This window comes from Amphiura filiformis, chromosome 7, assembly GCF_039555335.1.
Source record: "Amphiura filiformis chromosome 7, Afil_fr2py, whole genome shotgun sequence".
NCBI lineage: Eukaryota > Metazoa > Echinodermata > Ophiuroidea > Amphilepidida > Amphiuridae > Amphiura > Amphiura filiformis.
In genome coordinates, this window is record NC_092634.1 from 18,684,153 (window position 1) to 18,694,163 (window position 10,011).

General features: G+C 37.0%; 1 long non-coding RNA gene across 1 annotated transcript; it reads right to left on the reverse strand.

Annotated features, from left to right (window-relative positions):
* Window positions 1–8,219: 8,219 nt before the first annotated feature.
* LOC140156833 (uncharacterized) lies at window positions 8,220–10,003 on the reverse strand. The gene is made up of 2 exons (XR_011859597.1): window positions 9,172–10,003; window positions 8,220–8,899 (listed from the first exon to the last, which is right to left on the reverse strand). It is a non-coding gene; the product is annotated as an uncharacterized lncRNA (long non-coding RNA).
* Between the last annotated feature and the right edge of the window lie 8 nt (window positions 10,004–10,011).

Here is a 10,011-nt window from a genome sequence, read left to right on the forward strand (position 1 = left end):
GAAGTTACTGGTATGACACTTCATCATGTCGCTTGTACTTTTCTACAAGGGGGCAGCAGCGGCATGACTATGAAAGACAATGTTGCCGCTCAGCACAAAAATTGTTTCCTGTTCTTATTTGTCAGAGCCACGCCACTCATGAGTTGACTTGAATTCAACTCCAAACAATCCGCCGCTTTGGGCAAAGCGGTGGAGTGGTCGATATATCGACTTGCCGCTGGTCACCGCTGGCATTTCTGGTGCAACTGGGCAGTGAAGCAAAATCGTCAAAGCAGCAAGCGGCAGGAAAGTATGAAACCAACATTATGCAACCAAATATGCAAGGGATGTAAAGAATCCCAACATTGTTACTGGTTATTGTTGGACAGATTAATTGTATACATTTGATAACTTTGAACAAATTTGCCTCCTTCTGTCTGGATAGATCAGATCTTGTCAAAATACTCAGTGCAATAGTTTAAGTGTGCCAAATACGTACTCAAAATATTGAAATGTGTGTGAAATGTGTCACACAAATGTGAACCATTGTAACATTCAAATTTTACAATTGAATACCTGAGTGGAAGAAGGGCCCAACTCCATCAAAACTGTTTTTGAGATATTAAGAAAAAACTTAATATTTGGAAAAGTTCAGGGGACCTTTAATACATGAACATACAATATTACATACATTCGAAATTATATATGTTTCCATGGCCACGGTACGGTCTTAATACGAGCTAGAGTTGGGCCCTTCTTCCACTAATATACTTGCAAGTGCCAGTTCCGTAAGCAGATGTGTTATAAATAGCTACAGAAATTAGGTAATTATCCATTAATTGCACAAGTAGAAGCGTGTAATATGTTAACAAGAAAGTTTATTGTAGTGAAAAAATTCCTCTTTAATCCAATATTTGTGGAAGAAGGGCCCAACTCCATGGAGTTGGGCCTTTCTTCCATGAAAACCATGATTAAGTTTACGTGGGAGACTATTTAGAGAGTGAATTTTGGCTCATCTTTCACACACAAGGAAGAACAGTCTGCTGGCAATAAAATGCTGGGTCTAACTCATTTTGTAAAAAAATTGGAGTTGGGCCCAGTCAGGTATTCAATTGTGACCTGATCTGATCCACCCAGGGCAGGCCAAAGTTGGAAATGTTGAAAAATGAGTTGCTATCATTACTAACTTGATGTTGAATCCCCAGGTCTCTTAAATGCTTGGTTGGAAAGTTATGAACCTTTTATATGTCAATTTTCTTATGTTTTTCATTGTTTTTTCTCTTATCTTTTTGCCTATATCTCAGCTTCATTATTGCCCACATCAGCCTGATTGGACCAGATCTGGTCACAATTTGAGTTCATGCCAGTGACAACTGACGAGGGCCTGTAGCTCTTGGCTATTTCAAAAACTGAATATGCATGTGTGTGTTACTTTCCTGCTTTGACTCCTGTGGCCCATTTCACAAACACTTACAATCGATCTGATAATTAATTCATTAGTAGTTTTTATGAAATGATTCTCAGGCTTTGTGAAACAGGCTCCTGGTAACCATGTATACAAAGCTTGCACAAAATTGCAATTTTAATACTGTTTGAGCCAAAATTAATATAATTATGGCCTTAAAACAGCACAAGCCAAAAGAAAGATACATGACACAAATGTGCAGTACAATTTTGTCCCAGTATTTCGAGGGAGCTATTCTTGCAGTTATACAAGAAAAGGCATAGTTTAAAAAAAATGTGTATTATGTGCTATGAAATAATTCATACAATTTGAAGGCCAATTTACTACTTGTTGTACCCTCCTAATTTTGATTTTTATTGCCCACCAACTCATGTTAAAGATGATTGTTTTTTTTCTTAAGTACTCAAAATAATGTGAATTGATGTACTAGAACAAGTTATTGTATTTTAAAGTGTACATAGGCCTATATCTAGCCATTAGGCAGCCCTACTAATAGGGCCTTGTGATCGTGGCAATCTCAAAGAAAGTTCTGCTAAACCCAGTGCCCCGCTCCCCCAGACAAAGGCCTTTTTCTCGGTTGGAGCAGGCACTGGGTGTTAGCAGTTCTCAGAGTAAAGCGTGTTTAAAAAGGCTCTATGGTTGGGGTAGCATTAGGCAGTATAGATTATTACTAGACTAAATATTTGTAAATATGGAATTTGTAATATATTTCTTGAAAGTCTATTGAATAGCTTTTATTAATGTTGAATATAATGTACCATACGAAGCCAAATACCCAATACAAGTACATACCAATAGCCATTGTGTCCTTATACCTTCCTCGAGTCAGTAAAGCAAAATCAAATTATGAGATTTTCTCAAAAACTGTTGATTTTTGCAGGAATCTGTTATGCCAGTTGCATCATTTTCTTTCTGAAAATGTATACTTTTATCTACTTCTCATTTACATTTAGAGATACAATAAAAAATAATATATGTAAATTACTGACTCGATGAAGGTATACCATAGTTATAGTCAAAATATACTCTGGTTACATACTTGGAGAGAGGGGGTATCTTGTTCCCTTATCCAACTACCTGTACAAAATCCAGCAAGGAGGAGCCAAGATTATAGTGTGCAACCTGGGCTGACCCTTGGCAACGCAATCAAATTTGCTTGATCTTGGGATCCCTGTCAATGCTACTTCAATACTTGTTGTTAATGGATTAATTCAAAATTAATGATAAAATGTTATTAGTCAATACATTAAATACAAATATTAAATGTTATCACAATTAGTGATATTCATCTAATTGATATTTCATAAGTTATAAGATTGGCCATGCAGGGACTGTCGATCAAAAGATGAAACAAATTTCATTTCATTGCCTTACCAAACTTATTTAGCCCAGGTTTCACAACTTGCACGCCATGATTTAACTGGATACTGCTGTCATCTGGCAGCATTTCTGATTGGTTGATAACTTGAAATGCTTATTTCAATTGCCAATTATGACTAGGCTTTAAACCATTTATGGTCAAACTTGCATTTGCAGATGATCTTATTAAATACCCTCCTTGATTGGTTCAAAATTGGACATAATGTTCATTTTGGCCAATCGGCAGGTAGTTCTCATAGGGTTAAGATCCAAAGTTTTCTCCAGGAAGCAAGGTGAATACAACTGGTACTGGTAGACTAATTATATTAATCTGACCAGTAGGACCTGTTGTTTTGCTACATACAAACTATTCACTGAAAATCTGAACACATGTAAGAAAGACAAAATTCCACATCTACAGCAATACTTAGCAAAATTGCCATGATTGAAGGCAATATCTGACTAAAAACATCTGAGAACATCAGTATTTAACCAAGAGTCGCTCCACCCAGTAATTTTATTGGAAGCAGGACAGCTTGTAGACTTCAGAACCTGCTGTTTCTTTGTCTTCCTTCACAATCAGAAATTTAGTGGGTCAGTGACTCAAAAAGAAACAGGTTGTTGTGACCAAACTATGTAGTAATTGAACTACTTTGTCCTTTGGCACCGCCACTTGACTATGGACTCTGATTTCTACCAAATAAGTACGATGGGTATTATTGTGCAATAGAATCCAAAAAACTTGCCAAAATATGCAATAATGTAAAAACAATTATGTACATATCATGTGTGAATGGAAAAGTAAACAAATACAAGTAGAATAGAAGATGTCTAGATTGTAAACAATTTAGATTGGTTTTATTTTAGTTTCAGTGGATAAGTGAAGATATTATACTTTTGTAAGTTGTGTACTTGATCAGTGCAATACCTGTAGAAGTGTATTTAGCTGGCCACCAGTCAGGCCCATAAGCAGGATTACAATTTGGGGCATGCAGGACTTTTCTTTTTTAAATGAAGTGTGCATGCACAGATTTTTTTGTTAAAAGTGAACTTAACCCCCTAACAATTTCCACACCTGAACATTCAAACATTAGGCGGAGGCAACATATTTAGCGTTAGCTTTGGACATTTAATTATTTTCCACCCGACTTACCCTGGTGAAAAATAATTAAATATCCAAAGCTAACGCTAAATACGGCACCTTCGCCTAATGATACAGTATCAAAATCAGAATTCTAAAATGTAAGGTACTGGTCTGGTATTAGCTAAGATACTAATGCAAGGGCACTAGACTGTATTGGCAGTTTTCAATATAATATATACCTGGGAATATATATAATGTTGACTTTCAATTCAGTGTGCAATGTGTGCATGTGACCTTTTTACATCATTACAGATATTGAGGCTGATTGTAAGGACATTTTTTGATGTATTTGTTGTATACCAAAGATGAATGTTGTGTGTAAATATTATAGATTATAGCAAGGAACATTGATTGTAGACACATGTAAGCAAAGTATTCTAGCCAAAAAGTAATGCCAGGTGAACAATAATAATAAATTGTGAAAATAATTGTTGAAAATGTAGCGTTCAGCCTGGGATGTGCTCAATTTTGGATTGGGCAGGAAAAAATATAACAAACTTGACAAAAAAGAGACCCCAAAATTTATAAGTTTCTGGACAAAATTTATGAAAATTTGCCAAATAGGTAACTTAAATAATTTCTTCATAAAAATAGAATCAAGTAAACGTAAAATGAGTACATGTATATATACTCTGTACTGTAATATCATTTTTCACCTTGATGAGAGGGTGACATCAGTGCACATTTCATTGCAGCTTCAAATTGCGAGTGTTTGCTTACAGCGCTGACGTACACACGCACATGTTAGAGGGTGCCGCATAGATGCATGCACCTATGAATCAGCTGCTTCAATGCCTTGACATCACCAACTCCCCAAGATGGAAAATGGTATAGAGCAGGGGTCCGCAAATAGCTGCGCGCGCGCCACTTGTGGCGCGCCATGGCTTCCCGAGTGGCGCGCGGCTCCCCCGGCGGTGCTAAATCACCGCGATGGCTGCAAAGCAGCCATTGAGTGGCGCTTTACAGTTTTCTTTTATTTCATGTGGCGCTTCAACAAATGTATTTGAGGAAGCCTGGTATAGAGGTAAAGCAGTGGGAGATTAAAATTTCAAATGGGGTTACCTGAATGGGTGACTCCATTTCAAATCTACACCCCCTGTGTGGGAGATTAAGGTTATGTCTTCCATAGGGGGTGTATGGATATCAACAGGAATAGCCCAGAAGAATGATAGTTTCAGAATCAATGTATTACAAGTGACTGGAACCTATTATAATATATCGAAAATTCAAGGTTAGTTGAATTTTTGTGCTGAAAGTCAGTTTAAACATTAAGAAATTATTATAATATAGTTTGATGGTACCGGTACTCATGTCGTAGTCATGGACCAGTAAGTATTTACACAGCGTGGGCAGGTTTTTTAATGAAAAATTGCACATTTTTATGGATGCTCAAATTGATTAACCTCTATTACTGCCCCTCTTCCCATATTGCCCTTCCTCTGTGTAAATATTCATCTGTTCCTTAGAATGTAAGATAATTTTGGTAACATTTTGTAGATTAAAATTGATATTTATACCTTGAGTATTATATGTATACTAGGCGGTTACCCGTATTTGGCGGTTCTCGGCTGGGTGCGATTACCTGGCTGATGGCGGGGCTGATGGTGACTGTATCCACCAAGTTTCATGCCCATCCGACAGTTTTTACTTATTTGACCTCATGTGACCCCTGGTGACCCCTAAATGACCTTCCCAAAATTTGGCTCGAAATGGTGACTGTACCCACCAAGTTTCATGCCCAGTCGACAGTTTTTACTAAATAGACCTCAGATGACCCCTGGTGACCCCAAAATGACCTTCCAAAATTTGGCTCTACATGGTGACTGTACCCACCAAGTTTCATGCCCATATAACAGTATTTACTAATTTGACCTCAGCTGACCCCTGGATGACCCCAAAATGGCTTTTCCAAAAATGTGGCTCTAAATGGTGACTGTACCCACTAAGTTTCATGCCCATCCAACAGTTTTTACTCATTTGACCTCAGATGACCCCTGGTGACCCCAAAATGACCTTCCAAAAATTTGGCTCTTAATGTTGACTGTACCCACCAAGTTTCATGCCCATATGACAGTTTTTAGTTATTTGACCTCAGATGACCCCGGATGACCCCAAAATGACCTTCAAAGAATTTGGCTCTAAATGCTTACTGTACCTACCAAGTATCATGCCCATATGACAGTTTTTGCTAATTTGACCTCAGATGACCCCTAGATGACCTTGGGTGACCTTGACCCACTAACCAATACAAACTTGTTCTGTATGGGGTCAAGCTGCACCCACCCACCAAGTTTGAGGAACGTGCGACCCCTAGTCTCTGAGAAAATAGGCGGACAGACAGACAGACAGACAGAGTCACAGACTACCAGTATTATTATATAGATTGTGCAATATGTGACAGAAATAAATATTTATAGAAATAGACCATTGATTCGACTCAAGCAACAGTTTACTAGTGTGAAATGATCCATTATAGTGTATTCTATTACCCCCATCCCCACGACCCATTATTCAAAATCGCGCACTGTGATTTGTTGGAACGTGTCACGTGACAGACCATTAATTAGCGATAAAGTGTCAGGGGCAACGAACTTCATGTTCTTCTATCATCACAGCGCACAGCACACCTGCTTATGTAGGGGAGAATGGAATGTCAGAGGTGTGTTATTGTATGTGCATACCTGCTTATAGGGGAGAATGGAATGTTAGGTTGTGTTATTGGAATGTGCATACGCTTTGGCTACGTGTAGGAGCTACACCTTGAGGTAAACAACTTAAAATATTTGGGCAAAAAATGTGATATTTTCTCTTTAAATCGCACTATTTTGTGGTAATAGAATAGAAATAAAGGGTGCAGCATTATCCTTTACACGCAAATAATGTGTCCTCGGCAGTAAAATCGTTTAATGGGTTCGGCTGCGCCTCGCCCATTATTTACGTTTTTACTGCCTCAGACACATTATTTTCGTGTAAAGGATCATGCATTACCCTTTATTTCTTAAGTGAAATTTGTTTTGGGGATGGATTGCATTTTTGGAGAGTTTATTTATCAAGAATTCCTTCATATCAGGAATTCCACATGAAGTTTTATGTGTAATTCCTCACAAATAAACTCTCCAAAAACAATCCATCCCAAAAACGAAACAAATTTCGCTACATTAGTATTATTATAGCTGATTATATTCGCCCATTGCCCCGCCATGTGCAAGGAGAGCCTCAATCTGGCAGCATACATGGAATGGGAATTGAACCAGTCATATAATATTGTGTAAAGTTAATTCTTCCTTTCAGGTCTATTGATAGTTTGGGCTCTCCTTGCATATGGCAGTGGTGAAATGGACAATAACACTTGGAGAATAAAAGATGTAGATGAGTAGTATTACAATAATAAACAAAAGACAAAATCCTATTTCAACTTTTTGTCTCAATGATTAAGGGAACTGGAATGAGCGTTTTGAGCGTTTCGACAGCATTTTTTGTGGGACACGAGAGCAAATAATTTTCATTTTATGAAATTCACGATATAATACAAATTTTATGACAAATTATTAAAATTTGATATTGTTCACATTTTGGAGATTATAACAGTCCTCGAAGTAACTTTTATAAATCTAATGATATATTCTTAAAGTGTATAAAGCTGAGAGGAAAAGTCGACGATCAATTGAAAATTTTGACCTTTCAGTATTGAAGATATGGATTTTTTCCCCAAAAAGACCCTAATTTTTTTGGTGTTTTGGGGAAAATCCATATCTTCAATAATGAAAAGGTCAAAATTTTCAATTGATCGTCGGCTTTTCATCCCACCTACATACACTGCGAATTTCAAAAAATCAAAATTATTTGATATCAGAAGGCCATTCTTCGTATTCAGAATGCAATTCGATATGTCCGATGTGCTCTAATGTCCCACAATAAATACTGTGCAAACGTTCATACCCCTTCCCTTAAGCAAACGTATAGTCTGACCTACCTGTGACATACCATTCTTGAGTTGTAAGCAAAAATATCAACAGCTGGGGTGATCAGTTGTTTTTTTTTGATACAGGGCTTAAAAATTCAATATGCTCAGATTTCAACAAAAATTGTCTCAAATTGCTCGATAAGTAAAAACAAATCTTCAAGGAATAGTTTGCAGCCTAGAATGTTTTGTTACTGACAAAATCCAGCACCCAAGGTCAACCCTCATTGACCATGACCTATTTTGTGATGTTTCCATGCGATCGCAACATTCCATTTCCATACCAATAAACAAACAAGAATGAATACAAGTTTAAATGCCAACTGTTTTAATGTCATCAAATATCAGATGTTAACTTTAAACATGTAAATTAGAAAAAATGTACATGAAAACAAAAAACTTTTCTACTTCTTATATACTACAAAAATCCTAGATGTTTTGGTGGCTCCACATTTCCAATGTGACGTATACAGGTTTTTAATATAAAACATGTTATATCATCAATACAATTTTAATAGTTTATTACCTAGAACAATAAAAACAATCCTTATAATAAATCATCTTTTAAATACATAATGTGAACAACAAATATAAAAAGTAAAATATATTTGACTGGCTCAATAAATTACTGCCAGATCAAGAGTTTTCAAGGTTTTGATCCTAAATATCTGATGTATCTTACATGGCTAGGTATTACTCTATAGCAAGACATGTTCACATGGTATATACTTGAGATCATACAAATTATTAGGTAGATCTTCAAAAATAAAACAAACTGCTTAGACCTGAGCTATTTGTGAAAAATAATATGCTAAAATTTCACTCCAGTTGTTGGTATTTGTTTAGTGGCATGCACAACATGATCCATCTTTTGCTGGTAAGTCAGGGAAATGCACCAAGTTGAGTAAAAATCACATGATTTTTCTATTGTGGGGAACGAAGCGAACGGAGACTGTGCCCCCTCCCCCCTTTGAAAACCTGTGGATGCCACCTGGGGTAGCGCTAGGTTGCTTTTTGGGGTCCCGGACCCACCAAAATAGAGTTCGGACCCCCTGTTTTTAAATTTTCTGCAAGTTCAGGGGTCCCTGCAGACCCCCCAATTTTTCAATCTAGCACTATTGCAGACATACTATTTATGCTGCATTTTTGCAACTCGGACTCACCAAACTCTACTCCGGACCCCCTACTTTTTCATTTTCTGCAAGTTCGGGGGTCCCTGCGGACACTGGAGTGTTTAGTTCTAGCGCTACCCCTGGATGCCACTGCATTGTTTCTCTGGTATGTGTGCACTCAGGCATGAGAATGATCATCCATGAAAAAACCTGAAGTGTTTGAAAAAGTGTGTGAAATTAGGCTTAAAAAAGCCCAAAACGGGGCGAATTAAAAAGAAAGTGCCAAATTTTGGACAACAAAAAAGCCTGAAGTCAGTTTTAAACCTGAAAATTCTCATGCCTGTGTGTGTGCAAATTCCACTGGAAATCTGAAAACTAATCCTCCAAATCTTACCCATAATCCTTACTACACCAATAGCTTAAAACCTAAGCCTGATTCTACAACTGGGGGGAACCTTTAGTCCAAAGTCTTCATACTACACTACTCTAAGTAATTAAAGGATTAGACTTATATTAGCATTTTGCCAAAACAGCATGAACATTGTAAATCAGATAAGTATCATTTCATTCTGTAATGTTTAGGCAACAGAACATGTGCACTACCAAGTACTGAGGTCCCATAACACTGAAAAACACATTGGTTAGCACCATAAGAACACAAAAGGAGGAAGGTAAGATCAAGATTGTCAGATTCCCATTCTACATTTTTCATTTTTTGAGTAATGCATGAAGGATATCTATTATCGAGGGTTGACAAATAGAAGGCCTTAACTCAAAAAGTGCCTTTTTGAGAAAAATGAGTAAAATAATATTTTGCATTGAGATGTGACAAAGTATTATTGTGCTATAGATGCAATAGGAAGCTGAATTGAGTTAATGCTTTATGATTTTAAGAATCTGTGGGTATTACATATTATTTTGGTACCAAAATCTCAAAACGGCCAAAAGTGAGTTAAGGCCTTCTGTTTGTCAACCCTCGTTATGAATTGTA